This window comes from Narcine bancroftii, chromosome 5 (genome assembly GCF_036971445.1).
Source record: "Narcine bancroftii isolate sNarBan1 chromosome 5, sNarBan1.hap1, whole genome shotgun sequence".
Taxonomy (NCBI): domain Eukaryota; kingdom Metazoa; phylum Chordata; class Chondrichthyes; order Torpediniformes; family Narcinidae; genus Narcine; species Narcine bancroftii.
Window position 1 is genome coordinate 21170627 of NC_091473.1, and position 27168 is coordinate 21197794.

General features: G+C 42.1%; 1 long non-coding RNA gene across 1 annotated transcript in view; it reads left to right on the forward strand.

The window, feature by feature from the left end:
• Positions 1 to 26671, forward strand: part of LOC138762636 (uncharacterized) — a 38328-nt gene extending 11657 nt beyond the window's left edge. The window contains exon 2 of the long non-coding RNA XR_011357000.1: positions 26390 to 26671. This is a non-coding gene — a long non-coding RNA (uncharacterized lncRNA). The remainder of the gene's footprint in view (positions 1 to 26389) is intronic.
• The last annotated feature ends 497 nt before the right edge of the window (positions 26672 to 27168 follow it).

The window sequence follows — 27168 nt, forward strand, 5'->3', positions numbered from 1 at the left end:
CACCACTCTATGCAAAAAAACTTACCTGTACCTCTGATATCTCCACTTGCTATTGTCAACCTGGGAAAAATGTGCTGGCTATCCATCCTATCTAAGTGCCTCATAATATTACATACAGTGTACTTCATCCTTTGTCACTCCAAGAGAAAAACCCTAGCTCTTTTTACCATGCTTCATGTTCTCCACTCCAAGCAATATCCTGGTAATAGAGAACTCCTTCACTCACTCATTTTCCCTGTAACTAATTCTCTCCACAATCTTATCAATTTCTCACAAATTCTATCATTCACCTGGACCCGAGGGATAATTCACAGTGGTTAATTACCACACCAACCTGTGCATCTTTGAGATGTGGGGAACAACCAGAGTACAAGAGGAAATCCAGTCACTGGGAGAACATGTGAACTTCTCACGGACAGCACCCGGGTTTAGATTGATCCCGGGTTGCTGAAGCTGTGAGACAACAGCTCAACCAGCTGTGCCGGCCTAATCAATATTCATGTCAAACCCAGCAAGCTGTCTGGATCAAGCATGCCTACAAAAATGTTTATATGAATGACCTTGCTCAGGAACATTCTGCTTCAGATACAACCATAGCCAAGATCAAGCCGCAGCAAATAATCCTGCATTATTTATGCTTCCCTAAGAATCTGGATGTGTCCAAGATCACAATGCAAATGCACAGAGGCAAACGCAACTTGATAATGAAGCTTCTCAGCTTGCCTGGCAAGGTAGGCCACATCATTAGGACTTAGCCAGCATTCGGAGAAGCCAGATCTCTTTCTCTTTCCACTTGAAAACAACACAACAAGCTCAAGAATGTGCTCTGAGCCGAGATGTTGTAAGCATGGCATCACACAATGGTATTAAAGCTTGAATAACCACCATGATCATTTTGCTATCTGTGGAAACTCAGTCTGGAAGAGTATACACCTGCATAATGCTTGCACCAACAATCACAAAGGAGGTCTCCATCCAAAACAGGAACTTTAAATAATAATAATGTCTTCATTTTATTTTGAAGACGGAAGAGGGTAAAAAGGGGCTAAAAGTCTTGGGACACTGAATGGCCAATTTGATGGGACACAAGTGCTGAACTCTCAGTGCAGATGCTCAGATGTTAAAATGTATTGATGTTATCCTTCCACTGAAATACAAGTGGATCTATGCTTTGATAACCAAAACACCTCTTTACTGCATACCCTATTTTCCATCTAAATTGCAATGAATATGTCAGAACACTTATTTCTGTAGAAATACTGAAATTTCACCTCTCTCTCGAGCCCCTTTTCCAATTATATCCCACTAAATCGGCCATTCAGTGTCCCGGGATAGGAATGGCATTTTTGCTGTTCATACTTGACCTCTCTTAATTGGGATATTCCACATGTTCACTCTTGCAGGGAACCATCCCCAGGGTTAGGACTGTTCTACCTTCTACCAGTGACATCATGACGCATCGAGCGATGGTGGACCTGCCCTAAATCCTGATCAATGTATTATGATCTCATATTTGAACAAAATTAATTTTAACATGATTAAGTTTTATGTACAACACAGTCCCTGTTGTTGTTGTGTCAACCTATATAAACCTTTATCAAGGGACTGTGGGAAAGGGCTGGCAAAAATAACAATGGCAGACAATTTCTAAACAGCTTGGGAAAATTGGTAACGCTATCGTGCACAATTTATTCAGCCTGGGAAAGTTGGTAGTGATATCGCACACAATTTATAAATACTGTGGGGGAAAAGCGATGGTGGACCTGCCCTCCCAGAATGCTGTGCAGCAGAGAAAGGACTGTATGCATAGCTGCATGCACAGAACACTCAAGGAGGTGATTCTCTGCCACATGGGATTCTGGGAAGTCAGGTCCACCATTGCTTTTTCCCCATGGTCTTTATAAATCGTGCGCTATAGTGCTACCAACTTTCCCAGTATGTTTAAAAGTTGTCCACTAAAGCTGTTTATTTCCTTTCCCTCTCCCCCACAGCAACTTTCCCATGGCAAAGTTCATACCTTCATTTTAATTTTTTCTTCCTTTACATTCCTGCACTCATGCAAAAATTTGGGTCATTTCTGTCCTAGAATGCAATTGCCTGTTCTACACTTGGCTGAATGCAACACTGTCGTCTGCAAACACCAGGGATTGCACTAGGAGTCGAGGCAGTTCATCCCCAGCGTGAGATGCTGTCATTTCATTGAGATGATTTTCATTCCGCACTAGACCTTTTTTTAGGCCGATTGGCCATTAATTCCTGGGATCATTTGCAAGTGTGAAAGGGGCTTAGTTTGATTAATTTATCGAGGTAGGGGATCTAATACATCAACTTTAATGACATCTGCCGCTGCACCCTCCCCAAGTGCATCATTCTTTTTGGATAGTCGAAGGAGCAAACTTCCCACAAGCAAAACTTCCACAATATCACAGTAACTAAACTAAGTGTTGCTGGGCACTTTCAATGAGCAAATATTGAGGCTCATTGACTGTGGTTAATTCACCAGAACAGTAATTAAAGCAACAAAAAGGATCTCGCCACTTGGGAAATAATTTCTTTCAGCAATGTAGTGCAGAATCTCTAATGAGAAGAAGAAACATATTTTAATACCAAATGAAATTTGGAAGACAAATGCTGCAATTAATATAATGTGACAGAAATGTCGAACTGCCTGAAAGTGGAGAGGGCAATAGTTTGAATAGTGCTTTATCAGCAACAACAAAATGGAAAAAAATTTCAAATGTGATACTGCAATCCACAGTTTAGTGTGGACATTATATACTGCAGCAGGAGGTGTCAAGTTACTAGTAATTGAAAGAGTTATTTTCTGACATGAATGGACCCCACACAGTATTTGGATGCTTTCTCCACAATGTGCTTCGAACACATTCTTTTCTCTACATGCCACAGATGATAGCACTTAGACACGGGTGTTAGAAAATTGAGTTCAAAACACATTTCAAAAAATTCCTTTTATACTGCCGTTGAAAGACAGAAATTAACCACTTCACTTAACTGTGTAAACACAATGAATGTGGGATGGAGGGTCATTTTTATCCTGGTAATTACCCGGCAGAAAGGTAGTATTAGAACCAATGTGTTTCACGTTGGCTCCTGATCCATATTTTCTTGATTCAGTGTGAATGACCCAATCTGGCTATAAATACGGTTCATTCACACGCCAATTAAGTAGGATCTCTGCATAAAAGGGGTAAATATAAACAGCGAGAGTAATGCAAAGGAGATGCCACAGCTCCATTTATTGGCACGGCATGTTAAGCTTACCCCCAACTACCAACTGCAGCAAGTTGCATGAATTTCAGGGTTAGAGCATTTGGTGTCTCTTTATCTCCTCACATGTACAAGGACCATGTTACAATCATTCAAATAACAGAAATTCACCTTTGCAGAAATCACAAGCCAAAATTTGTGATACAGAACAAAATCCCCTTCATGAAATTTATGTGAATAATGTCAATAAACAATTTTTTCAACTTCTGTTTCTTGATGTGCATAACCAATTACGGCTTTGTCTTCTAGGAAAAATAATCACAAAGTGGCTCTTTTTTAAGAAATTCAACTCAGGGTCACCTTTAATCAGCAACAAGACCGCACAACTTCTGAAAATCACAATGTTCCCCATTTTCATTTCAGTCACACATTTTACTCCTCCTCCGGAGATTGTGATCTCCGACTTCCAACAATTTCTGACATCCAACTTGATGAGCATAATCAGAATTCTGCATCTTTCAGTTAATTCCCCTTCCATTCATCTCAATGAGAATTAATACAAAGCGAATTGAGGCAATCTCTCCACATTTGACAATTCTGCCATCCCAGGAACTTGCCTGATCAGCTTTCACTGCTCTTGCTGTGTGGTAAAAATAACCTTTCTTAGATGAGGTGATGAAAATAACATGCAAAACTCCAAATAGGATCTCACTAAGACTCTCCATCATCATTCTTCTTCTTCAAGTAGTTGAAACTTCTGACAACTAAAGCTGCCTTAACTGCTTGCTGTAATTTTCATTGACTGGTAAAAACACAATGCTGGAGAAACTCAACAGGTATGATGAAAGGGACAAGCCCAAAATGTTGGTTATGTATCTTTATCTTTGCTTTACGAAGGACACTGTTTGACCTGTTGAGTTTCTCCAGCATTGTGTTTTTACTTTAACCATGGTGTCTGCAGACCTTCCTGTTTTACTTAATTGACCAAGATCCCATCAACATTTCCCAGCCTATCACATATACTTTAATTCTGCACATTTACAAACTGTGGGGCTTTAAAGAAGGTCTTCTGAAAATCCAAACATACCACATCCAAATTTTTCCTTCATCTTATCAACCTTTAGTCCAGTTGAACAAAGAATTTCCCTTTCATCAATGTTCACTTTGTCTCATCACTGACAGTTTCCAACTGTTCAGTTAAAATGCCGCTTGTAATGTTTTCTCTAGAACTAATGTTAACCTGCTTAGTTCTGCATGCTCTCTCTCCCTATTTTATTTTTGAAATAGTGGAATTACATTTGCCTCTTTCCAATCTGCAGGGACTCTTCCGTCATCTGCAGAATTTCAGAAGATGACAACCCATTCATCCACTACTCACTTGAGTATACTGGGGCACAATGTTCGTCAATGCTTTAATTAATGAGCATTAATAATTTTCTCATTCACCTTGCCAAGTGTGAGCTAAGGAGCAAGGGCTCAGGGCAAATGTTTACATATCCAAAGTGACCAAACATCTCGCATTATAATGAAATACACTGGGATGACAATAATACAGCAATGCGTGCTGGAACCAATTGCATTGACATTGAGCCAAATGAGAAAATAAATGAGGAAGAGTATTTAATAACAATACTTACATTTCAGCATTCTAGCTGAATGAGACAGGAAATCAGCTTGACTTTAAGCCCAGTTGGTGAAAAATGGGATGAGATACCACTTTGCCTTTTTCTGCCATAAATAATTCTTCCCTCCTCATCTTTTGTTGACTGATTATTGAAATAAAAGATAATAACAGGTTCCTGCATCATTCACCTATACTCTTCCTCCTCTCATTTAGAATAATAGGCACAATTAAGATATTCAATATTAATTATGTGCCAACACTGCCATCTATAATGGTTCAACAATCAGCATTAAAATTCCTTGCAAAATGTTTTGACTATTCTTTCGCCTGGGTCTCAATCCTGCAACATGTTAATGCAGAATTAAGTTTTTAAGGAAAACCAAATCTCCATTGCTCATGACCCACAACCAAGCCAGCAATCATTCACACAATCCCTGAGAGTATTCCTTCAGTGTCAACTATGTCATCCTGACCCTCCCAAACTTCTCTTCCTTCATTAGTCCTTGAGATAGGGAACGAGTTGCTTCCATCTGAGTTCCGTGAGCTCCAAAGTGGCTGATGGGCCATAAGAGATCCACAGATTTTGCTAGAGGAGGTACTTGACATGGGCACTTGGGTTGACTAGAAATGGTGGGCTCTTCCAACTGTCCACACCATGTTTTCCCTGACCCATCCTTGAAATTCTTGGTACCAATTTGAATACTCAATGGCCTCCATCTACTAAGGGTGAATAATAACTCCAGGTTTACCAAATAAGAGAAAGCCTTGTGTTAAAATGGTGGAAACCCAGTATGAATACAGCTCTGATTAATATTTTTACTTGTTGCTTGTTTACCATTTTGCTTTCAGTGAATTTTCAAATTCAAAATGGTGCTAGTGGTCAAAGAGGTGATTATTTTTGCAGGTTGTCAGGGTAACATGCAAAACTAAGCATTTTGCTGCATCTCTATGTACATAACAATAGAGTCTACTACAAATAAGTTCTGACATACTCAACATTGGATCTCACTTGGCTCAATTTGGGGAGAAAAGAAAAAACAGGAGCATCAGATGAACAAAGAGAAGAAAGCCTTTCTGCTGCTTCCTTTGTTCTACCCCCATCCCATTTTTGTCCCCTTTTCCCTCAATCCTCTCCAATTTCATCCTCTTCCACCAACACTTCAACAGGTGATTGCCTTCTTCCTTCTCATGTCTTCAGTTCCATCTGTCCTTCACTTCTCCCCTAACAGATCTCATCATCGTCAACTCTTCTCAGATCCCAGCACTGGCAGTCTTTATCTCTACTTATAACCCTCCCCCCTCCATCTTGTAGGACTCCTCTTCTTCCAACTGATCCCTTTGTTTCCTCTCATCTCTCTCCTTTTTCTGGAATTTACCAATCAAATCAACTGCCCCTCTGTCCATAATCCTTCATCCCTCTTTTTTCACCATTCCAATGCTGGTCCCTGTCAAACCCCTCCCATCCTATCTTAATACTGCCCATCTCCTCTCTGCAGCTTCCATCACAAAGAAGGGTTGCAGCCTGAAACATGAATAGCTTTTTTTCTTCCAATGATGCCTGCTTAACCCCAATGAATTCCTCCAGCAGATTGTTTGGCTCCCAATATAGTTCATCAGTCAACAGCCGAAGAGAAATGCAATGCAAGAATTGAAATAGCAAATGGCCAAAACAAGGATGAAACACTTGAAACTGGCACTGGCTATGATTTGTGGTGGTTTAATTAGAGTGTAGATCATTCACAGCTGTTCCTCTAAATGCCAACAGTCTAAATGGTGACATTGGGCTTTAGCTCAGAATGGGAGTTCCTTATCACAACTCTGCTCCATTCTGTGATGCCTTCGTGCATCTTAAATGCTCCACGATTATGAAAGTAGAACACACTTGTGATTGGCTTTGTTTCTCTCCCGCAACCAGTTTTCAACTCCAACTCAAAGTCACCAATTCAAATTCTCCAGGACATCTGAAGTTTGCCCACATGATAAGAAAAAGCGCACCAAAATGCTGAAGGAACTCAGCCGTTCTTTCCTCATCCATAAAAAGCAAAGATACATCTTTACTTTTTTTTTGAACACTGGAAGAATGGCTGAGTTCCTGCAGCATTTCAGTTTGTTTTTATTACAATCGCTGTGTCTGCAGACTTTCATGTTCTACATGGTAAGGCCTAGCATCCAGTCACACACTACTAAAGCTGTGAAACTGAGATTGAATCACACCCATCCCAAACGATTGCTAAAATACTCAGCAGTAACTAAAATGATGGCAGCTCAACATCACATCACAGAATATAGTGGCCACACCATCTCATCAAACATTAGAAGGTAATCAGATAGCTGGTCACCTGAACATATCCTGAAATGGTAAAACTTGCCAGCAGAGGACACAATATTGGTCCAGCTAACCATGGGATTAAGAGCTCAAATGCTTCAGAGCCATATTCAATAAGACATATATTTAGTATGCAATGCAGTATCTGTGTGCTAATCCGTAATTCAAAGATTCTTATTGTTAAATTAGTATTTAAATCCTTCATCATAGTGAGCACTTTGACTGGGGGATATTTTTAAAAATTGCATTTTTTTAAATAGTCTCTCCAGGTACATGAACCCTTCATTGAACTGAACAAATTGATTATAACAATTGCCTTCGGGATAATGAAAACATTCATCCAGTCCTTTGAAATTTGCTTTATAAAGCAAACTGAATTTATTTAACCTTCCCCCACACCCACTGAGTCAAGGGATGATACATCATGAAGCAGGCCCTTGGGCTTGCTGTGTCCATGCTTGACATCAGGTACCAAGCTGTAGAAATCGCACCGTCCAGCACTTGTCACTTCTGCAGTGACTTTTGCTCAGATTGATTTCCATTACTAGTGCCAGAGGTATTAATTCCCTTTCCATAGTTTGGAAATTAAAATGCTTTGCTATTCTGCTGATGACCAAGTCAAACAATGTACTATAGCGGCAGCTACACTGCAACTGAAAGAACACACAACCAGATGGGTTGAGCTCAGTGAGCAGAAAACTGGTTTATTGCTGGTTGCCAGGCTGGACTTGTACTCCCAGTCCGGACCAGGCTGAGAACCGCACTGGGGGGTGCCGACGTCACTCAGGCGTCATGTGGTCCCCCAGTGCGGGTTTCTGAGCCCAGTGCTGAGAAGAAGGGGAAACCCCCAACGGCACCATTTTGTTCTGCTGCCCCGCCGCGTGGATTACAAGCGGGGCCCGTTCGCCTGCCTAGTGGCATGCCGCCACACAGCCCATCCCCCCGCCCCACCCCAGAACCAGCACCAATGTCCTTTTTAGCTTGGCGGCCTCGCTTCTTGGGCTGGGCCACAATCACTGGTTCGGTGGGGTCGAGGTGAGCTGGCTTCAGCCTATCCGCAGTAAACATCTCTCGCCTACCACGATGTCCAGCATGAACGTAGACCCTGAACGCTGGACAAACCTGTACAACCCCTCATTAGGTCTCTGCAGAGGTACTGCAGGTGAGCTCTGCCAAATAAAAACATACTCTACAGAGTGCAGCTCGCTGGGGACGCAAGATGTCCGTGTGCTGTGTCTGGGAGGTGGTGGGGGTGCGAAGAAGTCCAAGTGGGCCCGGAGATGGGGGAAGTAGCTTGTGCGGCAACCGCTGGGGGTTGTGAGGCGTGTGATGAACTCACTGGGCAGTGCCAGCGGTGCACCATAGACCAGCTCAGCTGATGATGCCTGCAAATCATCCTTGGATGTGGAGCGGATGCCCAGGAGCACCAAAGGCAGCTCGTCCACCCAGTCAGGACCGGTGAGTTGGGTAATAAGTGCCGACTTAAGGTGGTGGTGCAGATGCTCAACCAGCCCATTGGCCTGCGGGTGATAGGCCGTGGTGCGGTTTAGCTCTATCCCCAACCTGTTGGCAAGCTGTACCCAGAGTGCAGAGGTGAACTGGGTGCCCCGATCGCTGGTGAGGTGATTCGGAATGCCAAACCAGGTGACCCAACCATGCAACAGTGCTCGGAAGCAGGAGTCCGTGGAGGCGTCCGGCATCAGGATTACTTCGGGCCAAAGAGTGGTGCGGTCTACCACCATGAACAGGTAATGGTTGCCACGGGTGAACTTGTAAGGGCCTGACTATGACGACATCAATGTGGCTGAACCGTTCCCGGATGTGCTCGAACTCTTACACAGGTGCCCTGGTGTGCCTGTGCACCTTGGACATCTGGCAATGGGTGCATGTTCTGGCCCAGCCTGCGATCTGCTTCCGCAGCCCATGCCAGATGAACCGCTCTGCCACCATACAGACCGTGGACCTGATGGACGGGTGCAAAGGGTCGTGGATGCGATGGAAGACTTGCCTGCACCACTGCTGGGGAACCACTGGCTGCGGGGTGCCCATGGAGTTATCACACAGGATGGTTCCTTCACCCCTAGGAGTTGGGAGGTCTCTGAACGGCAGGCCCGTGATGGCAGTCCTGAAGGCTCGCGTCTCCTCGTCGGACTTCTGGTCCCGGGCAAGCTGGTTAAAATCGAGGCTGGGTGTCAGCGCACAGATGGCCAGTCATGAGAGTGCATCGATGACCACATTGTCCTTCCCCGCCTTGTGCCGAATGTCGGTGGTAAACTCCGACACGAAGGAGAGGTGACATTGCTGGCAGACCGACCAGGGGCCCTTTGCCATGGCAAGCACCTTAGTGAGGGGTTTATGGTCAGTGAAGATGATAAAAGTCCTCCCCTCCAAGAAATAGCAGAAATACCGTATCACCAGGTACTTGCCCAGTAACTCATGGCCGAAGGCACTATATTTGTGCTCTGGTGGGCGGAGAAGCCAGTTGAAGAATGCCAGCAGCTTCCATTGTCCATTCACCTGTTGCTCCAGGATGGCGCCGACGGCTGTGGCAGGGACACCAATAGAGAGCGCCATATGCAGGTCAGTGTGTGGGTGGGCAAGTATGGTAGATTTTGCGAGGGTGTCCTTGGTGGCCTCTAATGCAATGCAGGTCTCTGTGGTCCAGGTGAGCGTTTTGTGCTTTGCTGTGATGAGGGCGAATAGCGGCTGCATGATGTGCATGGCTCCTGGTATGAATCGGTTATAGAAGTTGACCATACACGTGAACTCCTGCAGCCCCTTGAGGTTGTCCGGGCATGGGAACTCCTTGATAGAGGTGACCTTCGTAGCGGCGGGCGTGGCTCCTTCGGCCATGATAGTATGGCCCAGGAACTGCATGGACTCTTTCCCAAACTGGCACTTGGCTGGGTTGATGGTGAGGCCGAAGTCGGCCAGCTGGGAGAAGAGAGCGCGCAGGTGGGCCTTGTGTTGCACCTGATCCCTGCTGGCAACGAGAATGTCGTCCAAGTAAATGAAGACGAAATCCAGGTCCCTGCCCACTGAGTCCATAAGGCGCTGTAAGGTCTGAGCGGTGTTCTTTAGCCCGAACGGCATGCGAAGGAATTCAAACAAGCCAAAGGGGGTGATGATGATGGACATCTTGGGTATGTCCTCAGGGTGCACCGGCATTTGGTGATACCCACGCACCAGATCAACCTTAGAGAAAACCCTCACCCCACGCAGGTTGGCCATAATATCCCGGATATGAGGGATGGGGTAACGGTCAGGAACTGTCGCCTCGTTGAGCCGTTGATAGTCTCTACAAGGGCGCCAGCCGCCGGACGCTTTTCGGACCAGGTGGGCTGTCGAAGTGCCGAATGATCCCCAGCTCCAGCAGATGCAAAAACTCTTCCTTCACCACCTGGAGCTTGTCAGGCAGGAGCCGGCATGCCTTGGCGTGAACCGGTGGACCCTGGGTGGGGATGTGGTGGAACACCCCATGGCACGGTGAGGTAGCAGAGAACTGTGACCCGAGGATGGCTGGGAACTCGTCCAGGATTCACTGGAACTCATCTATGGCATGATGATCATGGCCATCTGCAGCTGCTCTGTGCGGGAGGCATTGAGGCGAATGGCCTGGAAAGTCCAGGCATCTACCTCGAATGTCCACCAGGAGGCCGTGAGTGAGGAGGAAGTCGGCACCCAGGATGATGGTTGGAAGGGACGAGGCGGTGAACCTCCACGAAAACTTTCACAAGCTGATCTGGAATTGAACTGTCTTGTTCCCATACATCCAGATCTCTGTTGCAGTGGTCGCACGGAGAGTGGCCCTCTAGGTCGGTTCTTGGACTCTACGGCCGTGCCCGGGATGACGCTGATCTGGGCCCCAGTATCGACAAGGAAACGCCAGCTGCCACAGCCATTAACAGTGGCCAGCCTGCCCATTTCCCTGGAATGAGCAGGGCTGACGACACTTCCGAGCCTTGGCTCCCCAGCGCTGGTGGTAGAAGCAGAGACCCGGAGCAGATACCGTGCCCCTGGTTATGCTCTTGGTTGCCCCTGCAGGGGCCGAATGTTCTACTGCAGCACTAGGGGCAGGCTTGGCGTGGTCATGCCTGTGCCTCATGACCTGCTGGACCGCCGAGCCCTCCGGGAATCGCTCGAGCCATAGCACTTGGGCCTTCTCGGGTCAGTAAAGCTCTCTTGGGCCAGTAATGGCCGGATGTCGGCGGACAGATGGTCGAGGAAAATTCGCTCAAAGAATGGGCAGTTGGTGTGATCGCCCATGAGCACGAGCATCTCATCCATCATTTATTAAAATAGCATTAGCAGTGGCAAGGAAGTGTGTTGCAGATACCTGGATATAAGATGCACATTTAGGTATGGAAGGATGGAATACAGAAATTCAAAGTTACATACCTATAGAGAAAATTGCACATAACTTGAGAAATAAATATTCAACTTTCATACAAATTTGGAGTCCACATATGCAAAATTTAGGGATAAACATGTAAAAATGTACTTCCAGCCTCTTAAGACCTGTAATAATCTTCTTCCCAAAAGATGCTATATAAATACTGTAAGATCCTTTGTGCAATCCAGAATAATATTTTTCTTTCTTTTTTCATATAATTATATATCTATTTCTATAATTAAATGTTTTTAGTGGGGGGGAGATAAGAGGGAGATGAGGGAGGGCAAAAAGGGTTTAATCAAATTTTGCTTATGTAAAAGTATATAATTGCATGGATGGAATTTTTTTGTATATTTTATTTAAAGTTTTCATCCAGATAATTATAACTATAGAGAGTCAACACTTAATGAAGTTCGAAAGTTAGTGGTTACAATGTATTGAACCCTTCCTCCTTGCCCACCCTCTGTTCCAAAAACTTTCCTAAATCCGTCTAAAAAGTGCTAACTTTAGAACAGACCAAGTTGAGGACAAAAAGGTTCCTATTTCTGCACGTCTATAGAGTTTGTAAGTCTATAAGACTGTATGACAAATATTATAAATGTTAGATAGTTTAGTTCAATATAATTATTTACATGGATGGAAAATTTTAAATAAAGTATTCAAAAGAAAACAATACATAGTGCTGATGTCATCCACATAGGAAACAAAACTCAATGCATGAAAGATCAACGATTTTATATATGACAAATTAAAAATCAATGTTACCTGCTCAATGTTGTTTGTAACATTAAATTGAACATGGGAATGTTAAAAAAAACTATAATTCCTGCATGAAACATGATAAGAGTTCCATGTCAGCATTTAGTCGACAAATTAGTTCATAAAGTGCAATTAACATAGCATCTGTTGGTTGCAGATGATGTAAACAGTAATTGTGTGTACTGTAAATATCAGATAATGGAGCATGAAAGATTGAAACAGTTCTAAATAGAAAAGCAACTCTTAATTACAGCTGCAATATTTATTGGACCAGGAGGTAGAGGCAGGAAAAATTAAAACACATCAAAACATTTAGACAGGTACAGGGATAGAAGAGATGTGGGAATAAAGGCAGGCAAATAGGACTAACTCAACAAGGTATGGGGATCGGCATGAATAATTTGGGATGGCATGCGTGTTTTCATGCTGGTGCTGAAGTACCATGCTTTGGGATTAGAAAAATACCCAGCTGCAGTCGTCCACACTCATGCTCCTGAACTCACTGCACCTCCAGCCAAGCTTCACAGCCTGGGTATCTAGGAGGACCACCCCCAAGCTAATGCTTTCCAACCCAGAGATACCAATTTGACACTTGCATCATGTTGTTTACTGATGAAATATCTGCTGGAGAAAATTGGTTGCCTTCTACTAGACAAAGGATAGAATTTTTTTAAATCAGTCTTCAACCAATGGTTCTGAATCCCCAAATTAAGAATTGAATCTCAATATCACACTGACAATAATTGACATTTACAAAGAAACATCAGTATTTATCACAATAGTGTTATCAAACAACTGAACAGCGTGCCATTTGGGAAATATGATGACAAGTACTCAAAGGCAAAGAGGAAGATGACAATGAAAAAAGGGAGGTGGGAACACTGTAGTACAGAAAGAGGGCTGAGACCAACTGAATGCATTATTTCCGCAGATGTTGTTGTACGAGCCCAGAGGAACTCAAAACCCAGCAGCAATAGAAATTCACCAACACCAATGGTTACTTAAACAAAAACAGGATCAAACTTTAACTTATTACTATTAACTTAACCCCCTTCTAATTCTAAGCACACATGTATGTAATGTTCAGGAAAGTTCTTAGCTTGAATAGTCCAATCATTCACATCTCTCTTCTCCAAATTCACCGGTATCAGGTCATTCTTATTCTGTGTCAGAATTTAACATGAATTTTCATCAGGCTGTGGTGCTGAAAGGTAAATGGTTACCACTCAGAAGGGTTCTCATTGGTTTCAGATAGAGATTTGTTGCTCGATGGACACACACAAACTGATTTTCTCCAATCACCCACTTCAGTGTCTTGCCCCATCATGAGTTTTCTAAATGATAACCTCTTCTTCCAGGTCACCACAGAGTTTCTCATTTCCCTTATTTCAGGAGGAACATTCTAGCCAGCGATTTCCTCTTGTAAGAACTGCAAGGGTTTACTACAGGTTGAACTTAGAACTCACAACACGTCTTCTAAAATGGTGTTTTCAACAAGCTGTCAGCTTGCTTTGTACAGCCTCCAAAAGCTACTGCAGAACTAACCTCTCTCTCTCCCCACAAAGTAACACATGTTTTTTTCTCTCTCTCTCTGTTTCTTAGAACAGCAAACTGCAACCAGACATATTGTTGGCACTGAAATCAGTTCTGTGCCTGGACATCTGTTACTTTAAAGACAAGAGCCCATTTATTCCACATCAGTCCTAGTAACACCTACTTGTGAGATCTCCATCAGCATTCTTCAAAGTTTCTGTAAAGTCACTGTGGACATGAAGTCTCTGCTTATCCATAGCTCTTGCATTTCAAATGAGATGTCTTTTATGAAATGCTAATGTTTGTTTGTGAAATGACCCACCACAATCTAGCTCTTTTAAAAACATATTTATGTATAATATAAAATTATAATATAACCCCCTAACACTGTGATCTTAATAAAAACACAAAAATGTTGGAAGAATTCAGCAGGTCTCACAGTGTCCATAGGAGGCAAAGAAAATATAACAATCATTTTGGGCCGGAGCCATTTGTTTCATCTTGTATTCGTTTGTGTGAGTTCTTAAGACAATACATGGATTAAGGAAAAGGTTCTTTACTTTAAAGTTGTTGTAAACAGCACCATGAGGCATGCACGAGGCTGTAAATCTCCATTACAGATCTGCATACTATGTGTCTCCTGCTCTGTGTCTGCCCCTGGTGACAGCCAAGTCTAATCGAACAGTAAGGCATTGCTAATTGCCTTGCTACCACGATCACCATCATTACACCCTTCTTCAAGGTATGAGCAAGAAAGCAGGAATGCAGGGGAAGAAGGGGCAGTGGGAGGAGCACAGACCAGCAGAATGATAACTGGACATGGATAGGTGAGAAATGATATGGGAAGGAGTGGCTCTGTGAATGCAGAGGTCGAGAAAAAGAGAAAGGATAAGAGAGAGAGCCAGAGGAAAGGAGAAATAATGTAGGGAAAGGGGAGAGAGGGTGTGAGGAGGAGCTCCATTGACTTGATGTCGAAGTTAATACCAAAAGATTCTATCCAGTGGCAATCCATTTCAATTGCCTACCCCATTCCCATGCCAGTGGCAATCCATTTCAATTGCCTACCCCATTCCCATGCCAGTGGCAATCCATTTCAATTGCCTACCCCATTCCCATGCCAGTGGCAATCCATTTCAATTGCCTACCCCATTCCCATGCCAGTGGCAATCCATTTCAATTGCCTACCCCATTCCCATGCCAGTGGCAATCCATTTCAATTGCCTACCCCATTCCCATGCCAGTGGCAATCCATTTCAATTGCCTACCCCATTCCCATGCCAGTGGCAATCCATTTCAATTGCCTACCCCATTCCCATGCCAGTGGCAATCCATTTCAATTGCCTACCCCATTCCCATGCCAGTGGCAATCCATTTCAATTGCCTACCCCATTCCCATGCCAGTGGCAATCCATTTCAATTGCCTACCCCATTCCCATGCCAGTGGCAATCCATTTCAATTGCCTACCCCATTCCCATGCCAGTGGCAATCCATTTCAATTGCCTACCCCATTCCCATGCCAGTGGCAATCCATTTCAATTGCCTACCCCATTCCCATGCCAGTGGCAATCCATTTCAATTGCCTACCCCATTCCCATGCCAGTGGCAATCCATTTCAATTGCCTACCCCATTCCCATGCCAGTGGCAATCCATTTCAATTGCCTACCCCATTCCCATGCCAGTGGCAATCCATTTCAATTGCCTACCCCATTCCCATGCCAGTGGCAATCCATTTCAATTGCCTACCCCATTCCCATGCCAGTGGCAATCCATTTCAATTGCCTACCCCATTCCCATGCCAGTGGCAATCCATTTCAATTGCCTACCCCATTCCCATGCCAGTGGCAATCCATTTCAATTGCCTACCCCATTCCCATGCCAGTGGCAATCCATTTCAATTGCCTACCCCATTCCCATGCCAGTGGCAATCCATTTCAATTGCCTACCCCATTCCCATGCCAGTGGCAATCCATTTCAATTGCCTACCCCATTCCCATGCCAGTGGCAATCCATTTCAATTGCCTACCCCATTCCCATGCCAGTGGCAATCCATTTCAATTGCCTACCCCATTCCCATGCCAACATTTCTATCCATATTCCATGCACTGCCAGACTGAGACCACCTACAAATCGGAGGATCAACACCTTATATTCGACTGGGCACTCTCCAAACAGATGGCATTAACATAGACTCTTTCTGTTAATATTAGGCCACCCCACCCCTCCTTTCCCCTATCCTTATTTCTCCTTTCCTCGAGCTCTGACTCACTCTCTCGAAAAAAAAAATGGTGGCCCTGCCAGAGCTGCTGAAACAGCAGTGCTGTTACTGGTGCGAACCAATGGAGAGCAGAGAATGATGTCACAGCGTTCCCGCACAGGATCCAGCTGCCCGGTCCAACTACCGTCAGCCCTGTACAGAATTTAAACACCCTGTGGTACTTTATTTAAAAAACCCATGACCGTGGGGTCTGGGTCCAAGATGGAACACCTGTGTTCTGCAGCGCCACAAGGGTTTGCAGACTCCAGGGAAGCAGAGGACTGGCATAGGGCACCAGAATATGGGGAGACCACCTCTGGTTTGAGAAGGAGAAGCAGAGGAGAAAACCCACAGGATGGTGACCAAGGTGGCAGACCAGTGAGGGGCTCTAAGGCTGAAGAACACGGTCAGTGGGCTATTGGTGACTAGAGGCACGGAACTCACTCAGGCTGCAAGCAATTGTGGTCAAGGGACTCCCACCAGGATGCGGACTACTGGAGCCTGGCTCAAGACTGGCTGTCCAGATATCAGAACCGAGATTCAAGAGTATGCCGAAGGTAGTGGAGGCTCCTGATCATGTCAGTGGCATGCATCAGGAGTTCAGATCACTGATAGTTTGGACTATGTGGCTGCAGAGGCGAAATCATGGACATTCAGTGACTCTGGAGGGATTCTCTTTTGCTTTTCTTTCTCTGGATTTAAGGGGTGCTGACAATTTCTGCTGATCTCTGCCTTGCAGTTGACTAAGAGGAAATTTTGTGTAATATCACATTTTCTGTTTTATTACATGACAATTAAATAATTTTTAATCTTTCCATCTGTCTTCTTTCCTCCATCATTTTAATGCACAAATGTCGAGTTATCGTCTGCCCAACTTTTTGTTTAAAATATGAATTTACCTTTATGCAGAGGACTGAAAAGGCAGATCAAACATTCCTTTTATGTAGCCCAGAGAAGCATGCTAACTTCCCAAAGCAAAAGGGGGAGGCATGTGTCGCACAGCAGAAGCCCTGCAACAGCCCCGCCACCCCACTGACAGTCCCCTGCCTCCTTCTTCCTCACTCCCTCGCTCTCTTCCATTTCCCCGTCCTCTTGCCCCATGACTCCCCTATCAACCCCACACTGATCCCACTGCCCCACTCCATCCTGACGCCCCAATCAGGAGCCAGTGGCATGAGGGACTGGGGCAACGTTGGGAGCGTGACAGAGTATGGAGCATGGGGGAGTGCACGAGCGCAGCCTGACAGCTCCACTGACCGCTGTATGACCGCAGACGACAGGGCTGTCAGTGCGACGTTAATCATCTAACCCTCTTTGGAGCCAATTTCAGTGGCAATCCTTTTACGCAGGAGGTGAAGCAAAGTCACTCCACCTCAGATGCAGGAGAGTATTGACTGTAGAGAAACAGAGGCAAAATTCATTAATATTCTGGATAACTGAGATCAAAGGATACTCTGTTGATTTTCAGGCCTTTCATTTTATGGGATAAACAGTACCAAGTCTGTTTCTAACATTGTCTATTACCTTTTATGGATGCTGCCTGCCTCATTGAGTTCCTCTTGCATTTTACATTGCTCCCATTTTCCGGCATCAACAGACTTGTTTGCTTCCTTGTAGTATTCACACTTTAAAATTCCCTGAACCAGCAGGACTGAGGTAAAATAATTTGTTCTTTTTAGCTCTGGCAAGGTCACTTTCACAATGCATCTCATTATTACTGACAATTAAGGTCTATGTTTGGAGTGAGTAACTTAAAAAAAAGTATTCACCAACAAGTTTCAATGGCAGTGGAGCATATTCCTATTTATGGTTATAGTAAAAATTCACCTTCTGACAAGCAAAGCCATTATCTGTGGATGCATTATCTCTGTCTTAACGGATGGATAAAAGTAAGTTATTACTCATTTACTCACCCAGCACTATGCGACTTGTTTAATGTGTGCTCACAAAGGTAGAATAGCAGAATACTTCCAGACTATCTATTCATCAGCACAGCTACCAAGTTACCAGGCCAAAATTTATTTGTTATGGTAGCAACAGTGTTCAGTGATAACGCTTTGCCTTTATATCATTCATTGTAGCTTCCTCACTCAATTGAATGTATTCGATTACAATATGCACTGGTGTTGAGAATTTAGAAAATTCAGATAGGACTTTTAACCCTGTTACTTGAAACCCATTTGATTGAGATACTTAGCTTTCCAAATTATAACAAGCTCTGATGTATTTCACAAAAGATTAAAGGGTAATTGCAACAAGTTTAAGATTTTGTTTTTGAAACCTTGTTGGTTCAATTATCTCAGATTTTAGGGGAGTGGAACCTCAGTACAATAAGTTCTGGAGTAAGACCACATTGCTTCAACCTACATTTACGATACAGCAGTGAAACAGATGCTGTCACAAAAACTAAGAAGCACACATTCAAACATTCCACATCTGGTGAGAAAGAGTCAATACAAATTAAAGTATTTTAATTTTACAGCAGGTTACAAGTTCATTGTCTCATGTACCGAGACACAGTGAGAAAGTTGGTATTGCAAACAGTCCAACTCATCATCCCACTAGAGGAACAGTTACAGTTTACAACATTTGGCAGGATACGAGAGCCGCTATTGTTGGGCAAGTTCACATCTGACACACTGGAGTCATTCCATGGCCAGCTGGTCAGGCTTGATGTCCAACACTTTTCCCTTGAGGTCAAAACACAAGGTCGTTCAGAACCTTGGATGACGACAGGTATTGCAAATGTAGTCAAAAAGAGAAAGGAGCCATATGCAAGGTTAAAGAAGCTGAAATCAGACAGGTTCTTGAAAGGAAGGTAAAGGAAACAGTAAAGAACTTGGCAGATCAGGACGACCAAAAAGCAGCCATGAAATGTGCTTGGTGAATAAGATTAAAAAGAACCAGAGGCATTTTATAAATAAATTAAAATAAGAGGGTCACTGGAGAGAGTGTGGGGCCACCCAAGCATAAAAGTGGGAATCCTTGAACCTAGAGGAAATGGGAGAGGTATTACATGAGTACATCACATCAGATCATAAAAGGACATGAAGGATAGCAAGATTAGGAAGGGGGGGGCACTACATTCTGTGGCAGGTTGAGACATCAATGAAGAGGAGGTGTGTCAGATTATATTATTTATAGATATGTTTTAAAGGAGATAAATTGTGGCAGGTTTTTTGGTGTAGGCCACATACAAATACTTCCAAAACAGATCTCATTTAAAATGCCAGAGCTCTGCTCAAGCCAGATAATCCAGGCTCCGAGTGCCCTTGCAAAAACTTTGTAGAATGCCTATAAGGACTTCACAAGAAGGTGTTAATTGGACCTGCTGAGGGGTAAAGGATTATGGTTTTGGAAAGCAACAAATCAATGAACTCAGAAGATTAGGACTGGAGCCACAGTCTGTCTGCGCAGTTGGCTGTTCTAAGAGGGTCATGTGGTTTTCAGAGGGAGAGAGAGAGAGAGAAAGAGAGAGAGAGTTCAGTTCTACAGTTTAGCAGCAGCAGCTGGGACTGGAACAGGACAAGCTGGCAAGCTTGTGGAAAAACCACATTTTGAAGACAGGTTGTGAATGCTTAGTTCAACCTGGTCAAAGGCCTTGTGATCCATACAATAGGAGAGGACTGGCTGCATTATGTTTCACTTGAAATAAGGGAAACAAAAAGGAACTCTGTGGTGACCTGAAAGAAAGAGGTTATCATCTGGAGAATCCTGATGGGGCAAGTTTCATCAGGAAGGACACTGGAGTGGCTGATTGAAAAGGAATCAGTTGTGGGTATCCAACAAGCAACAAATCTCTCTCTGAAAACCAACAAGAACCTTCCTGAGCAGGTAACCATTTACCTTTCAAAACCTGGAGAAATTCATAAATTCTGTGCACAGTTTAAGAAATGCCTGCAACCAGTGAACTTGGAGGAGTGAGAAGTGAGATTGGACTGTGAATTAAAGAACCTTTCAGAACTTATATACACATTACATACACAAGCGCTTAGAATTAGAAGGGGATTAAGTTAGGTTAAGTAAAATAGTAACAAGTTAAAGCGTGATCCTGTTTTCATGTTTAAAGATAATTAAAATCAACTTTTGTTTAAGTAACCATATATCTTGGTTAATTTCTATTGCTGCTGGGCTTTGGCGTCCTCTGGGCTCATAACAGAGGTGTTGAGTCTCCTTAAGATCAATAACATGATGAAGTCCACAGGGACTGGACCAGGGTGGAAACCTATTCCAGGTTATCGAGAGGCAAGAGGAGATTGCTAGGACCTTGACCACGATCTTTGCATCCTCTTTAGCCATAGGCAAGGACACAATCAACTGAAGAATACCCAAGATTGTACCGCATTGAGGAAGGGACAATCCAGGAAGTTATAGGGTAGTGAAAAATTACATGGGGGTGTGGGTTGGAGGTGGGTGGGTGTGAGTGAGTGAGTGGTTTAAAGATATACACACACACATGGGTTTATCCAAGTGTAGACAAGCTGTTCATGTTTGAAGATTAAACAGAAATTGGCAGAGTTGCTAATAGAAAGTCTGTCAAAGGATTCAGCAGAGGATATAGAACAGTTGGAAATATCGGTGGAGAAATGGCAGATGGAGCTGAATCCAAATTCGAATGAATTTTTTTACACTTTAGGTGGTCAAATGGACAAGTAGGGTACTGAGGAGCACTGATGTCAGATGAATCTTGGGGTGCAAACTCAGAGATCCCTGAAAGTAGCAACACAAGAAGTGGTAAAGAAGGTGTTACTGGTTAGGACACTATTCAAAGGTCAAAGATTACTTTTACTGTCATTAAATGATACATTAAAATATATGATATTCTTCAACTTTTTCCTGCTTTAAGGCAAATAAAGCATCGCCATGGGCATTGCCCAATGCCTCCAAAAGTAAGAGAAAGAGAAGCAAAAGTGAGTCCCTTCAGAGACACAGTGTCTGTCAATTCATCTCCAACCCTCCTGCGGCCTTTGTCGCCACACAGACTCTAGCTTTACGTGCAGTTATGGTTACTACATTGCAGGAAGTATGGGTTAGCTTTGGAGAGGGCGCAGAAGAGGATCACCAGGATGCCTAGATTTATAAGATTTATACATCACTGAAGTATTTAAAATTATATGAAGCGCAAAAGTATTTTCCCTCAAGGTGGAAATGTCAAAAAATGACAGAATAGTTTTAATATGGAGAAAGTTTAAAGGAGATTTACATGACAATTTCTTTCATTATTACATAGAGGGTAGCAGGGCCTTGCCACCTTCTGGCAGGAGAAGTGACAGAACCAAAGACAAAATTAATATTTAAGAGGCTATTTAGGTAGGCAATATGAACAGACAGGAATGGAGGGATGTGGAGCAAGTGGAGGCAAACAGACAGTTTAAAATTGGCATTAAGGTGAACAGGCAACATGGCCCGAAGAACCTGTTCCTGTGCTGATTAGATTCCAGGGTACATTTTGCCACTGAATAATTTAGCAAGCAATTTTGTTTCATTCAAAACTATCATGCAAGATCCAAATGCAATCAAAGTATTCCCCAGATTAAATCCTGAATGATTTCGATTGCAAGGATTTCTCCCTTTGTAGCTCATAACCAGAAAAGGCAGGTGGACAAGAAAATGCCTCTTCACAACACAACGGATGAAAGCTGATTGATTCCCAAAGTGACCCATGAATGTTTACTGTTCAGAAAATACAAATCCATGTTTGGCCCACTGGAGTAAAACCATTTTCAACTGGTATACTGTAATTTATTTCAAAATCATGTTTCAATTAGTTTTTTCCCCAAATGCTTGAAACAGAACTTTGGCCTGGTTTTAAGTGTGAAAGGAGAGTGCAGCTTTGTCATAGCCTCTACAAATGGATCATAGGTCAGAATATTTTGAGACAGTGATTCCCAGAGTTTTTACTCCGAGGGCCATGGGAGGTTCAATTATTGAGGAAATTCATGACAAAAAAGATTAAGTAAATCAATGAATAAAAGGCAAGGAAAGTCAAGGTAGAGGCTGAATAGCCTACTCCTGTCATTACTTAAGTTCTGATTAAGTATTCACAAGGTAGAAAGATAATACTGCAGGCATTTCAGATCACACCTCAGGAGCATTCATTAGTTGGTCATGGTTCAGTACTTTTCTCAATTATACCTGAAGGAAGTGGCCAATTATCAATTGCATCAGAGCTTTGGTTGACAGATGTTGTGAAATTTCTAACCAATACACATTTGTTTTTCAATCTTTTTATTATTATTATAATTTATAAACACATACAGTTCAAAGAGATATAAAAAATACATAGTGAGTAATGAATTAATACAGAGATATTAAACAATAATATTACAGAATAAAAATATATCATAAAAAAAAATTTTTGATCAGTTTAGGGTGTGAACTATCTCTAAAAAAAAATATAATTAATAACAATATATGAAAAAAAAGAAAAAAAAACCCAAAAAAGAAGAAAAAACAAATCTGAATTTAAAAAAACTTTTAAAAAAACCTACAGATATAGCTAAACCACGCCTATCACTCCGATCTCATCTTACAGCCCAATTATCATACATAATAAAAAGAAAACAGAGCCAGATCAACTCACCACAAATGAAAATATTGAATAAATGGTCGCCAGGTTAACTCAAACTTAGAAGGGGATTCATAGACAGAGTTTCTAATTTTCTCTAAATTTAAACATAGCATAGTTTGGGTAAACCATTGGAAAACAGTGGGAGGATTAACCTCTTTCTAATTCAATAGTATAGATCTTCTAGCCATTAGTGTAAGAAAAGCAATCATACGATCCACAGGAAGAGATAAATAAGTCAAATCTATCATAGATAATCCAAAAATTGCAGTAATGGGATGTGGTTGTAAATCAATATTCAAAACAGTAGATATAATGGAAAAAATTTCCTTCCAATAATTCTGTAAAGAGGGACAGGACCAAAACATATGTGTAAGGGAAGCTATTTCCAATTGACATTTATCACATATAGGATCGATATGAGAATAAAAGCGATGGAGTTTATCTTTAGACATATGAGCTCTATGAACAACTTTAAACTGTATTAGTGAATGTTTTGCACATAGAGAAGAAGAGTTTACCAGTCGCAGAATTTTATTCCAATTTTCATTAGAAATATGAAGGTTGAGTTCTCTTTCCCAATCATTTTTAAACTTTTCAAAAGTCCCAGAATTTATTTTTGTAATTATATTATATAATTTAGATATCACACCTTTTGGAGGGAATTTTGAATATAGTATATTCTCTAAAACAGTCGTAGTCTCCCAATTGGGAAAAGAGGGTAAAGTCGAAACTAAGAAACTCCTAATCTGCAAATATCGAAAGAAATGAGATCGAGGTATCAATACACATTTAAACTACATGCAGAACTGTTCATTGATGGGAAAGTCAAGTTGTTCATTTCAGCCAGTGAGAGTTGCAAATATTTGGCTTATTTGCTAAGCAGCGAAAAAGACATTTTCACAATAGTTTGGCAAGAACGTCATCTCCAATTTGCAAGCACAATCCAACTTGAATTCACCTCATTTATTCAATGTTTTTATTTCAAAAGTATTGAATGATATTGAACGTTATCGGTAGTAAATATTATTTTCATCCAGTGCAACCCATAATTATTGCAAGCATGTTTATTCATAGACCTGTTGCCTGCAGCACTATTTAGTCAGCTCATTGGTAGTCTGAACAAGACCTACAGCATTCCCATTCCTTCTTTCAACTTTTAAATTGTACGGGACCTTATCCATCAAGCCATCAGCTTCTGAAAAGATGCATCTCAGCATTGAGAAGAAGATCCACCATCATCTTACAGATTGAGTGTGAGCTGCTTCATGAGCTCCTCCCATTCAACAGCTTAAAACATCCAACAGTACAGAACAGGACCTTCGGCCCAAATGTCTGGGCCAAGTTGAACTAAAATTCTGCTACTTGCTCATGATGTGTATCCCTCTATTCCATGTACATTTGTGTGTCTATCTCGCAGAATTTTAAGTGCTATCATCACATCCCCTTCTACGATTCCTGGCACCAACCACCTCTGTACAAACAAAAACCACACACATCTTTTTAAACTCACACCCCTTCCCCCATCCTCACCTTAAACTCATGTCTTCGAGTATGTGATATTTTTACTCTAGGAAGAAGATTCTGACCGTCCACCCTCAATTTTATAAGCATTCATCACCTTCCTAGATTCCAAAAAAACAGAATTAGTGCCAACATCAAACTGAAATACCTGGAAAGTAAACAGTGATACTGGTGAATTGGGAGCAGTTCCAAACAGGGGGGCGTCACACCTCTAAAGCCATTGCTGTTAATGTGAAGAAACGATATGAAGAAAGGGTAGGAAAAATCATTAAAATTTGAAGACAGAGTTAGGGGTGAAAGGTAGAGTGAAAGGCAAGGAGGGGTATGACCTGTGCAAGGTGTTAAACTATTTAATTCATCCAAATCTGCGCTGCTTAACATCCAACTGGGCAATGTCCAACCGCATATTCGTCCATTGTCTGATAGAGTTATATAGTATAACAGAGTTCAGTCAGAAATAGCGATCGGAGAACACCAGAATGGAACGTTGCGGATGTAACCGGAATTGAAGCAGCAGCAAGGGAAAAGGAAACTACAGAAGGAGAAGAAGAACAGGTGCAGAAGAAGATCACCGTTGAGTTAGCCAAATTCTTTGCGGACCTTAACAGCTTGCTGAAGAGATGGACCCAAACACTGAACACTTTTCACTGATAGAGAGGAATGCTCATGCAGTGTTTACTGCAAAAAAAGAAATTTATGATAAGAAAGAAAACTGAGCAAACAATGCAGGACATATTCCTGAAGAAGCCAACACCTCCCCAAGAAAAGCCTGAGCCAGGTCCTTCAAGCATTACAGAGTGACATATCAACAATGGAGGTTATTCAACCTGAAACCCTTCCAGTGGAACACTATGAGTAAGTGGAGAACAGTGATGTGGGTGATCCTGATCCTCTGTTAAATTATGTCTGATATAGGCTAATAAAGTGCTTACATAAAAATTCAAAAAGTGAAAAAATCAGTTTAATTTATTGCAAGTTCAGTATCCCATAGAGTTTGGCTAATTATAGACAGTAATAGAGTTCGCACAATGCCCAATTTCACAGGACATGCCGTGGATATTAAGCAGGACATACCTGTATATGTAAACAGTCATGGGGCCAGGTGTAGATTTTGTTTTAATGGCCGCTGGAAAAAAGAATCATGGGATTCAACAGGACCCAGAAGCACACTAAATCCGAAACAAGTAATCTACTCTTAAGTAAACCCCCAGAGTTAATTAAATGAAGGGAACCATTTTTGTTCATCACCGTCTTGCAATGTCATACTCAGAGAAAACAGTCAGCTGTTATTATGGTCTGGCCCACAGGACATCCCCCACAGCCTTTCTACCAGCAACACATTACACAGAGAAAGCAGTGTATTCTGATCCTAATTGGTGTTCTGACTGCGACCATTCATTTGGTCTCACCATATCAGAGATGCTCCCTTTATTCTCCCATTTCTCCTCCCCACTCTCTTTGCTTTTCAAAATTATATTGTTTTCTCTTCCCTTACTTCAATGAAGAATTTCAGATGTAAAATATCATTCTCCTTTCACTGATGTTGACTTACCTGCAAAGTTTATTTTTATTTCCTATTTTCCGCATGAGTTTTATTTTTTAATTTTTGTTTCAAATACTCTGTTATTTGAAATCATATTCGGATCATCATGGTGTCCATTAAATGTCAACTGTTATGCAGTACATTTTCATGAATTTATGAAGCAATCTAAAGTTCTGCGAATTGAGTGTTATCGCTCTTTCCAATGTCCAAGACTATCGCAAAATCCAATTAAAATGTTCATGATCCTTCTTGATTTCAAAATCTGTCAAACACATATTGTGGGAAAATTCAGCCTGGTAACTGAATGTCCTCGGCACTCTAACATTATAGACCAGGGAGTAATGGGGAGGGGCATCATTAGAGCTGCAACTGGGCCTTAAAAGAATTGCTCTTCACTTGGCTCGAGACGTGGTTTAAGGAATAACTGATTGGTAATCACAGGCAAAATGAGACTGGTTGGTGGTACTCCCAAACATCTGGCACACATGACTGCACCAGTCTTAAAAGTGCACATTGGATCTTCAACTGAATCCTCTGGGGTCCAGCATCAGTTTGCATAAAATTCAGAGCTTATCATTAATGGAAGGACTGTTGGCAACAGGAGTATTGTATTGTGCTTTTTCTTTTTATGGCAGATTGTCAAGTGACTTTTAAATATGCAGTCTGGAAATGCAATGCTATCTTCAAGGAGGCAGCAAATTCTCAAACTGAGCTGTCTTATAAGCCACATTACACTTTGGTAAATGGATACAAGAGAGAGCACAGGGTCATCCGAATGGAGGTGAGCGACAGTTTACTTCATGCACATGCTGAAGATTACATCCACGAGCAAAACAAAACAGAAAATGAGCTTTGTGCTGTCATGCAAAACTGGCTCCATGTAAACAACCACACCAAATAAAAATCATCTTCATGCATGTCAGTGTCACAGCAAGCAAGTTCAACTCTATAATAGGCAACTGCTATCATATGCTGATCACATTTGATGCATCAGTAAATTCCTCAAATTTACTGAAGTCAGTGCTTCTAATTAACCTAATGTGAAGAATTTGCTGAACAATTTAAGAAGGCAAAACCATAATTAAAGATGTGCAATTGGAATAGAATACTTCCCTCATGTTTTTGTTTTAGATTGATTAAAGTGAAGTACAAATCAAGAATTTAATTGCAGAGATTGCCGATTAGGGATCAGATCTAACATGTTATTTTATAAACAGTGCATATCTGATCAAGAACATCCATCATTTCTGCAACAGCCTGGTCAATTTCTTAAAGATCTTCTCCCACGCCAAGGCACTTTTTTTTTTACAATATACAAGTATTTTAAATTTTACCAAACATGTATTTTTAACTTTGTAACTGACTCCAAGTACAAAAGTACATTCAATATTTAATTTACTTCATGCTGGCATTA